This window comes from Ranitomeya variabilis, chromosome 2 (assembly GCF_051348905.1).
Source record: "Ranitomeya variabilis isolate aRanVar5 chromosome 2, aRanVar5.hap1, whole genome shotgun sequence".
NCBI classification, from domain to species: domain Eukaryota; kingdom Metazoa; phylum Chordata; class Amphibia; order Anura; family Dendrobatidae; genus Ranitomeya; species Ranitomeya variabilis.
Window position 1 is genome coordinate 258,548,044 of NC_135233.1, and position 9,109 is coordinate 258,557,152.

The 9,109-nt window shown below is 44.5% G+C and overlaps 1 long non-coding RNA gene across 1 annotated transcript in view; it reads right to left on the reverse strand.

Annotated features, from left to right (window-relative positions):
- LOC143805432 (uncharacterized) overlaps positions 1 to 9,109 on the reverse strand; it is a 332,861-nt gene that overhangs the window by 138,494 nt on the left and 185,258 nt on the right. The window lies entirely within an intron of this gene.

Genomic DNA, 9,109 nt, shown 5'->3' on the forward strand with positions numbered 1-9,109 from the left:
CCAGAGAGATTAGCTACTGTGCCATGGGTTTTAAACATCTTGATTATGTTGGCACCGTGCACAAAGGAACATCAAGATCTCTGGAGATGAACTTGTAACCTTGAGCTTGTTGATATTTTTCAACAATTTTGGTTCTCAAGTCCTCAGACACTTCTCTCCTCTTTCTGTTCTCTATGCTTAGTGTGGCACACACAGACACGCAATGAATTACTGACAAAAATAGAGAGAATCCAAAATACAAATCCTTCTCTATTAAGCCATAAAACTTAGCTTTTATTTATATTTATATTAAAAGGCATAGAGGGTATCAAATTGTTGTCCCTAATCTGTCTGTTACATTGTATTTATAGTAGCCACTTATATTCTTTTAATGGCACTTCGGAGTGCCACATATTAGATGAATAGGATAATTATTAAAATAGCACACGTCCCCCCAACATGTTTCACCGCATGTGCGGAGTCATCAGGAGATCGGACATTGGCATGAATGGCTGCCGGCCAGACATCCCTCCTATATATAGCCTTTGTGTATATTTCACAGCCAATATGAATTTGTCTAACAGATCGCAGGATGTGATCTCAAATGCAATGTAACCAATAGTATCTATTCAGAGAATATACCAATCATATGTAATCCAATCAGATTCGAGCACATCATCGCGCTTGTCAAGTTGACATGGCGCTATTCGATTGGTCATGAACGTATCTATGCTCATCCCTATTGGACAGAGTGGCGTCATGTCATCATACCTCCCTGTAACTAAGGGGAGCAACAACCAATACCATTGCTTATTCTCTTCTATATTCTATTCACTATAAATGCAACAGTATACTCATACAGATATAGCAGAATTTCAATAAACTAGCAACTAACCTTATTAATATTCCCTGCATGCCCTCTGTCTCTTTCAATTGTGCCCTTTGGAATTCTCGCTCTGTGTGTAATAAACTCTCCCTCTTCCTTTCTAATTCTCTTAATCTCCTGGCTCTTACTGAAACCTGGATCCAGCAGTCAGACACCACCGCTGCTGCTCTTTCATATGGTGGACTACACTTTTCTCAAACCCCAAGATCAGACAAAAGAGCAGGTGGAGGCATTGGTCTGCTCCTTTCACCCAAATGTACCTTCAAAGTTATCCCCCAAGTATCCTGACTTGTCTTCCCTTGCTTTGAGGTCCATGCTGTCAGACTCTACATCCCCTTCTCCATGCGAGTGGCAGTGGTGTATCATCCTCCCGGCCCCTCTCATTAGTTCCTGGATCACTTTGTCACCTGGCTTCCACACTTTCTCTCCTGTGACACCCCCACCCTCATCATGGGTGATTTCAACACCCCCATTGCTTCTCCCCTCTCCCCATCTGCTTCTCACCTTTTATCTCTAACCTCCTCTTTCGGCCTCTCGCAGCATACTAACTCTCCAATGCATGAAGATGGAAACTCCCTCGACTTGGTCTTCTCCCGGCTTTGCTCAGTGGATGATTTCACAAACTCCCCTCTCCTGCTCTCTGACCACAACCTTCTTTCATTCTCTATCAAGAACTGCCATCCCGCTCAGGTCACCCCCCCCACTTTCCACACTTATAGAAACACACAGGCCATTAACACCCAGAAACTTATGAAGAGCTTGCAGTCCTCATTGGCCCCAATCTCCTCCATATCATGTCCTGATTCTGCTCTAAAGCATTACAATGAAACCCTGCAAAGTGCCCTGGATGAAGCTGCACCTCCTATACATAGAACAACTTGGCACAGACAGCGACAACCGTGGCACACGCTGCAAACACGTTTCCTGCAGCGGTGCTCCAGGTGCGCCGAACGTCTGTGGAGAAAATCTAATCTACCCGAAGATTTCATCCATTATAAGTTCATGCTAAAAACATATAACTCTGCCCTTCACCTCTCCAAACAAACCTATTTCAACACCCTCATCACCTCGCTGTCCAATAACCCTAAACGTCTCTTTGACACTTTCCAGTCCCTACTCAACCCAAGAGTGCAGGCCCCAACCACGGATCTCCCCGCTGACGATCTGGCCAATTACTTCAAAGAAAAAATTGACCACATTCGACAGGAAATTATCTCCCAATCCCTTCATACCATGCACTGTCCTCCCTCCCCCACTGCATCTAGTTCACTCACTGACTTTGAACCAGTTTCAGAATAAGTAATCAGGCTCCTTGCATCTTCTCGCCCAACCACTTGCACCAGTGACCCCATTCCGTCACATCTCCACCAGTCCCTTTTCCCGGCTGTCACCTCTCACCTAACAAAAATATTCAACCTTTCTCTCACTTCCGGTATTTTTCCCTCCTCATTTAAGCATGCCATCATACATCCATTACTTAAAAAAACCATCCGTCGATCAAAACTGTGCCGCTAATTATAGACCTGTCTCTAATCTTTCCTTCATCTCTAAACTCCTCGAATGCCTGGTCCACTCCCATCTTACCCGCTATCTCTCAGATAACTCTTCTCGACCCTCTTCAATCTGGTTTCCGCTCTTTACACTCTACTGAAACTGCCCTCACTAAAGTCTCTACTGACCTACTAACAGCTAAATCTAATGGTCGCTACTCCATGCTAATTCTCTTGGATCTCTCAGCAGCATTCGACACTGTGGATCATCAGCTCCTCCTCACTATGCTCCGCTCCATCAGCCTCAAGGACACTGTTCTCTCCTGGTTCTCCTCCTATCTCTCTGACCGATCCTTCACTGTATCTTTTGCTGGTTCCTCCTCCTCTCACCTTCCCCTTACTGTTGGGGTTCCTCAAGGATCAGTCCTAGGCCCCCTCCTCTTCTCTTTGTATACTGCCCCTATTGGACAATCAGTAGATTTGGTTTCCAGTACCATCTCTATGCTGACGACACCCAATTATACACTTCTTCTCCTGATATCACGCCGACCTTTTTAGAAAACACCAGTGATTGTCTTACCGCTGTCTCTAACATCATGTCCTCCCTCTATCTGAAACTGAACCTGTCAAAAACTGAACTCCTCATGTTTTCTCCCTCTACTAACCTACCTTTGCCTGACATTGCCATCTCCATGTGTGGTTACACCATTACTCCAAAGCAACATGCCCGCTGCCTTGGGGTCATACTTGATTCCGAGCTTTCATTCACCCCCCACATCCGATCACTGGCTCGCTCTTCTTATCTGCATCTCAAAAACATTTATAGAATTTGCCATTTTCTTACTTTCGACTCTGCAAAAACTCTTACTGTTTCACTTATTCATTCTCGACTTTAGTAACTCTCTACTAATCGGCCTCCCTCTTACCAAACTCTCCCCGCTCCAATCTGTCCTGAATGCTGCTGCCAGGATCATATTCCTCACAACCGTTACACCGATGCCTCTACCTTGTGCCAGTCATTACACTGGCTACCAATCCACTCCAGAATCCAGTACAAAACTACTACCCTCATCCACAAAGCACTCTATGGCTCAGCACAACCCTACATCTCCTCTCTCGTCTCAGTCTACCATCCTATGTGTGCCCTCCGCTCCGCTAATGACCTCAGGTTAGCATCCTCAATAATCAGAACCTCCCACTCCCGTCTCCAAGACTTTACACGTGCTGCGCCGATTCTTTGGAATGCACTACCCAGGTTAGTACGATTAAACCCCAATCCCCACAGTTTTAAGCGTGCCCTAAAAACTCATTTGTTCAGATTGGCCTACCGCCTCAACACATTAACCTAACTATCCCTGTGTGGCCCATAAAAAAAAACAAAAAAAAAAAAACTTAAACCATAATCAGGTTCCTCGCATCACGTTCTCATACACTTTATACAGTTAATAGCCCTCTGTGTCTGTACTGCTACATACTTAGGCAGTTAACTGGTTCAAGCAGCTTTACATGAAGACCCAAGCCTTACACTATGGCTGGTCCGAATAACTAAAGCAATTGTTACCATCCACCTCTCGTGTCTCCCCTTTTCCTCATAGTTTGCAAGCTTGCGAGTAGGGCCCTCATTCCTCTTGGTATCTATTTTGAACTGTGATTTCTGTTATGCTGTAATGTCTATTGTCTGTACAAGTCCCCTCTATAATTTGTAAAGCGCTGCGGAATATGTTGGCGCTATATAAATAAAATTATTATTATTATTATTAACTAGATTGTTTTGATAAAGAGTTGTTTTGATAAAGAGTCTTTATTCGAATAGATATGCACATATTTTCTTATAAAAAATAAAACTAAAAAGATATGTGAATAGCTTTTTGAATGAAGACTATCAAAACGACTATGGTTTTGGGTCTGATTTTCATATTGCCCATACCTGTTACTTGCCACAGGTGAGTTTGAAGGAGCCTCACATGCTTGAAATAAAGTAATTTACACACAATTTTGGAAACGTGCCAACAATTTTGTCTAGTCTACTTTTGTGGTTTTGTGTGAAATTATGTATAATTTGCCTTTTTTTCTGTTGTTCCAACATACACAAGGGAAATAAACATGTATAGTTGTATTTGTAAGAATTTTCTGGGAGAACTACTTAATTTTCTGGAAGAATTTCAAAAGTCCAAACACTTTTGGCCATGACAGTATAAAGGAGTGCCAACACGCTATTTACATGTGACATTACACCAAAAAATGTAATTACCTGGCCATTGTACATGGGGTTAAGGAAACCTGTCAGCAGAAATCTTTCCTTCAACGTACATTACATTAGCAAAAATGCAGAAAGGTTTCCACTGCTTAGTCACTTGCAGAAAATGTACTCTGTGTTGTAGTGCCGGTATAGTGGATTTTTAAGAAACCTCGTGTGTGCTGTTAAAGGGAACCTGTCACCCCCAAAATCGAAGGTGAGCTAAGCCCACCAGCTTCAGGGGCTTGTCTACAGCATTCTATAATGCTGTAGATAAGCCCCGGATGTATCCTGAAAGATGAGAAAAGAGGTTAGATTATACTCACCCAGGGGCGGTCCCGCTACAGTTCGGTCCGATGGGCGTCGCAGTCCGGTTCGGGGCCTCCCATCTTCTTAAGATGACGTCCTCTTCTTGTCTTCACGCTGCCCTGTTGAGGGCAGAGCAAAGTACTGCAGTGTGCAGGCGTCGGGAAAGGTCAGCGAGGCCCGGCGCCTGCGCACTGAAGTACTTTGATCTGCCCTCAACAGGGCAGACAAAGTACGCCTGCGCTGGAGACACAGCATGAAGACAAGAAGAGGACATCATCGTAAGAAGATGGGAGGCCCCGGACCGCGACGCCCATCGGACCAGACCGCAGCGGGACCGCCCCTGGGTGAGTATAATCTAACCTCTTTTTCTCATCTTTCAGGATACATCGAGGGCTTATCTACAGCATTACAGAATGCTGTAGATAAGCCCCTTATGCCGGTGGGCTTAGCTCACCTTCGATTTTGGGGGTGATAGGTTCCCTTTAAAATATCTCGAGCTTAAATTGTCAAGAACTGAAGATTTGAGATCAGTAATAGATATATAAATTTATCTTAAGTGTGAATTTCACAATTTGCAACGCATGGGTTGAAATGTACACTTCTTTTGCAGCTTTTTCTCAAAGTCTGCAGTGGAGATGCTACAAGGAAATGTACTGTAATACACCAGCAGTGCTGGATCTTCCCCTTTGTAAGCCTTCGTAGCATGCCTTTACAAAAGTAACCCAAATTGCAAAAGTTACTTTTAAAAACATGATGTGTTATATGCACCTCTACTAGTCACGAAGGAAGCACCACATCCCGAAACAGTTGCACCAAATTTCCTGCAATTATTCCAGGGAGAAGTTGGGATTGACGTTCCAGGTTTGGAAATCTTGCTTGTTGTACATCAATCCTCTCTCTGCTAGAGTGAATACAGCAAATTTGGCATAAGTATGCAACCCTCACCTGTCAGCAAGGCTGGTTATCAAGAATAGAGGGTTCCCCAAGACTTTTTTTTAATATTATTTAAATAAATAATTAAAAAACGGTGTGATGTCTCCATTTTTTGACAACCAGCCAAGCTAAAGCACACTGCTGGGGGGTTGGTATTCTCAGGCTGATAAGAAGCCATGGGCATTTCCTCCCTCCAGCCTAAAAATAGCAGCCCACAGCTGCCCAGAAAAGGCACATTAGAAACACCAATTCTGTCGCTTTGCCTGGCACTACTCTCTCTTCCCCTGTGGCAGTGGAAAGTGGGGTTCATATTTGTGGGATTGATGTCATCTTTGTATTGTCCTGTGACATCAAGCCCACATCTTAGTAATTGAGAGGCGTCTATAAGATACTATAGTTATAATGTAAATAAACACACAGCCATAATAAAGTCTTTTATTTGAAATTTAAAAACAAACAAGCACATTTTTACCTTTTTGTTTAAAAATAACAAACACAGTTGTACTCACCTAGTGCCCATTCTACTGAAGTCTCCTGTAAAAACACAAGAAAAAACAAAAAAACATATCACTCACCTGTCCGTCGTTCAGACCCACGCCATAATCCATGTCTGGAGATAAACAGTTTTTAACCTGGACGGTGCCAAGTCATTTATTTTTTAATTATTTACTTAAGCATTAGTTTAAAAAAATGGCATGGGGAGCCTTGTATTCTCAATAACCAACCTTGCTAAAGCTGACAGCTGAGGGTTGCAGCCCGCAGCTGTCAATTTTGTTTGACTGGTTATCAAAAATACAAGGGAACCCACAACGCTTTTTTTTTTTTTTTCAAATAGAGTAGTTGTCCTATCATCTGACGCCAGTGACCAGAGGTAAACTTTTAACCTCCGATCACAGCTGCGGGCTCACGCTGTAATTTGACAGTGTGGGAACCGCAGTTGTCTGACTGGCGGTAATGATTTTACTGCCGATCAGAGGTAGTGTTTGCCACGCTGTCTTGCACATGACAGCATGGCAAATACTGGATGTTCGTGCCCCCCATTCAAGTGAATGGGGTCCAGGTTTGGTTACTGTTCTGGTACCCCAATTTTTTTTAACTGTTCAGCCGAACCCAGGGTACACCCATGTTTACTTATAAAGAGTCAGACATAGCACTGGTAGTAGAGTAAAGGGGAAATTTTAAGTCTGCATTTGCATGTCAGTTGTCCGTTTCCATGTAAATGGAAGTTGATTCAACTTCCACCAAATACTGAGTTGCACTCGCGTATACAAGATGTGCGAAGCATGGAAATTCCCATGGCCCTATTAAAAAACACAATCAACACATATTGGGTACAAAGGGACTGTTAATGAACATGGGTATGAATATTAGTTTTAGTAGTAGATCTCGAATTAGAACTGTTCTTTAATTCCTCTCCCCCCTCCTTCTTTGTCATTGTGTCACGATTCCTCCGCTCAGTGAATGATTGCTATGCTGTTCTATGGAAACTGTCTTGCTTAGCTGTCGGTGCCTTGATTGACAGCCCTGCTGTCAAACCTGTGACTAGGACGTGCGGGACTTTCTGCAGGTGTTCAGTGTTTTGGTGATTGCCTTCTACTTAACTGCCCTGTCTGCCCTTGATCCCTGCCAGTAAGTATGAAAAAGTCTCGCACTCAACTTAAGCATAAATACGTGTACCATTCTCATAAGAAAGAGTTTGTCATACAAACTAGGCACAGCACGTGACTGATGAAAGTCCATTGGGACTGAAACGTTTCTGGTGCTACAAATAAATTCACGTATTTATGCTTAAGTTGAGTGCGAGACTTTTTCATACTTATTGGATGGTTTGGGTACCTAGTCTCACCACCATTCCGTAGCTGTGCACACGGTGTTTGCTTCTACTTGATCCCTGCCAGACATAGTTTATGATTCTTGGTGTTAGCCTGATTCTGTTGCTATGAGTTCTGATCTTCTGCTGCCTGACCCTTTGGACCGTGTTCTGACTATCCCTTTGTCTTGTCCTTCGGCTTTTGATCCGCTATCTCTTGTTATTGACCCTGGACTGTGACCTGACTTAAGCCTTCGTCTTTTCCCTTGGTTATCTACGTACTCTCTTGTTATTGACCCCGGAACGTCTGACTCTTCTGCTTCACGGCCTGTCTGTGAGTAGTGACTAGTGTGGCGCCCCAGGGTCCTGGTCGTCACAGTGGCATTGCTTTCCTCCCGGGGAGAGTGATGCTACGTTCGGAGGCAAGAAAGGATAACTGTAACCAGGTACCACAAACATGCAACACAATCACACTCCAGGCCATCAGGGGGAGCTTTTGATCCTATTTACTAGGTGACATTTTGAAGGCAGAATTGATTGCAGCGAGCATGCAGGAGAGGAAGCACAGGAGAGGATACCAGAAGGGGACCAGCCCCGAGCAGGCTGCCTCCTTCTGAGGCGCAGAACACCGGTAGCCAGAATACCAAGGTTGTAAGGACCTCCACGCCTTACATCAGAGACCGGCAGGACAGTTAATTGCACGTTACCTGTCAGCACCCACACCCAGGAGGCACGGTGACACCCCGCAGAGCTGGATCATCTAAGAGATCCTATAAACAGGCTCAAGTCACCAGTCATACGGGTTTTGTCCTATCCTATCCGGGGGACAGAGAGAGAGAGAGAGAGATAACATCTGTGAGGACCTTATGTGAAGCTTAGCAGTAAAGGACTACACCACTACAGTGCAAAGGAAGGCTTCTATTCTCCACCTGGATAAGGGGACTGTGGACTTGCCTCCAAACCGGCCGGACCCTACCTGCCCTGTGATCTGGTGCCCTGGACTGTGGCTGCTGAAACCAACAGTAAACAAGGTAAAGAGACTGCAATCCTGTGTCCTCGTTCTTCTCTGCACCTCTCACCATACCACCATCTACACACCGGGAGCCCTGGGGATATACTTCACCTGTGGGAAGGTATACCATCTAGTTGTCATAAAATCATGCCAGCAGACCCCTTAAAGCAGCGTCGGTCACCCTGACCGAATACCACAGGTGGCGTCACGAACATAAACTTTATCCCTTTAAAGACCTTTCCCTTATACATGGGCGCCCAGGGCCATGGACCGGGTCACAGCCACCGTGACATCCCCCTGTGAACCGCAGGACCAGGTACCGAGTATCCCTAGCCCGTGGGGCGACTCATTCTGCGTCACAGTCTGGGTCCTGTTTTGTCATTGTTAATGGTCAAATGTAATTATAAGATGTTAACTCTCCAGTGCGGAGTTTTTATTGTTACTGATAGATTAT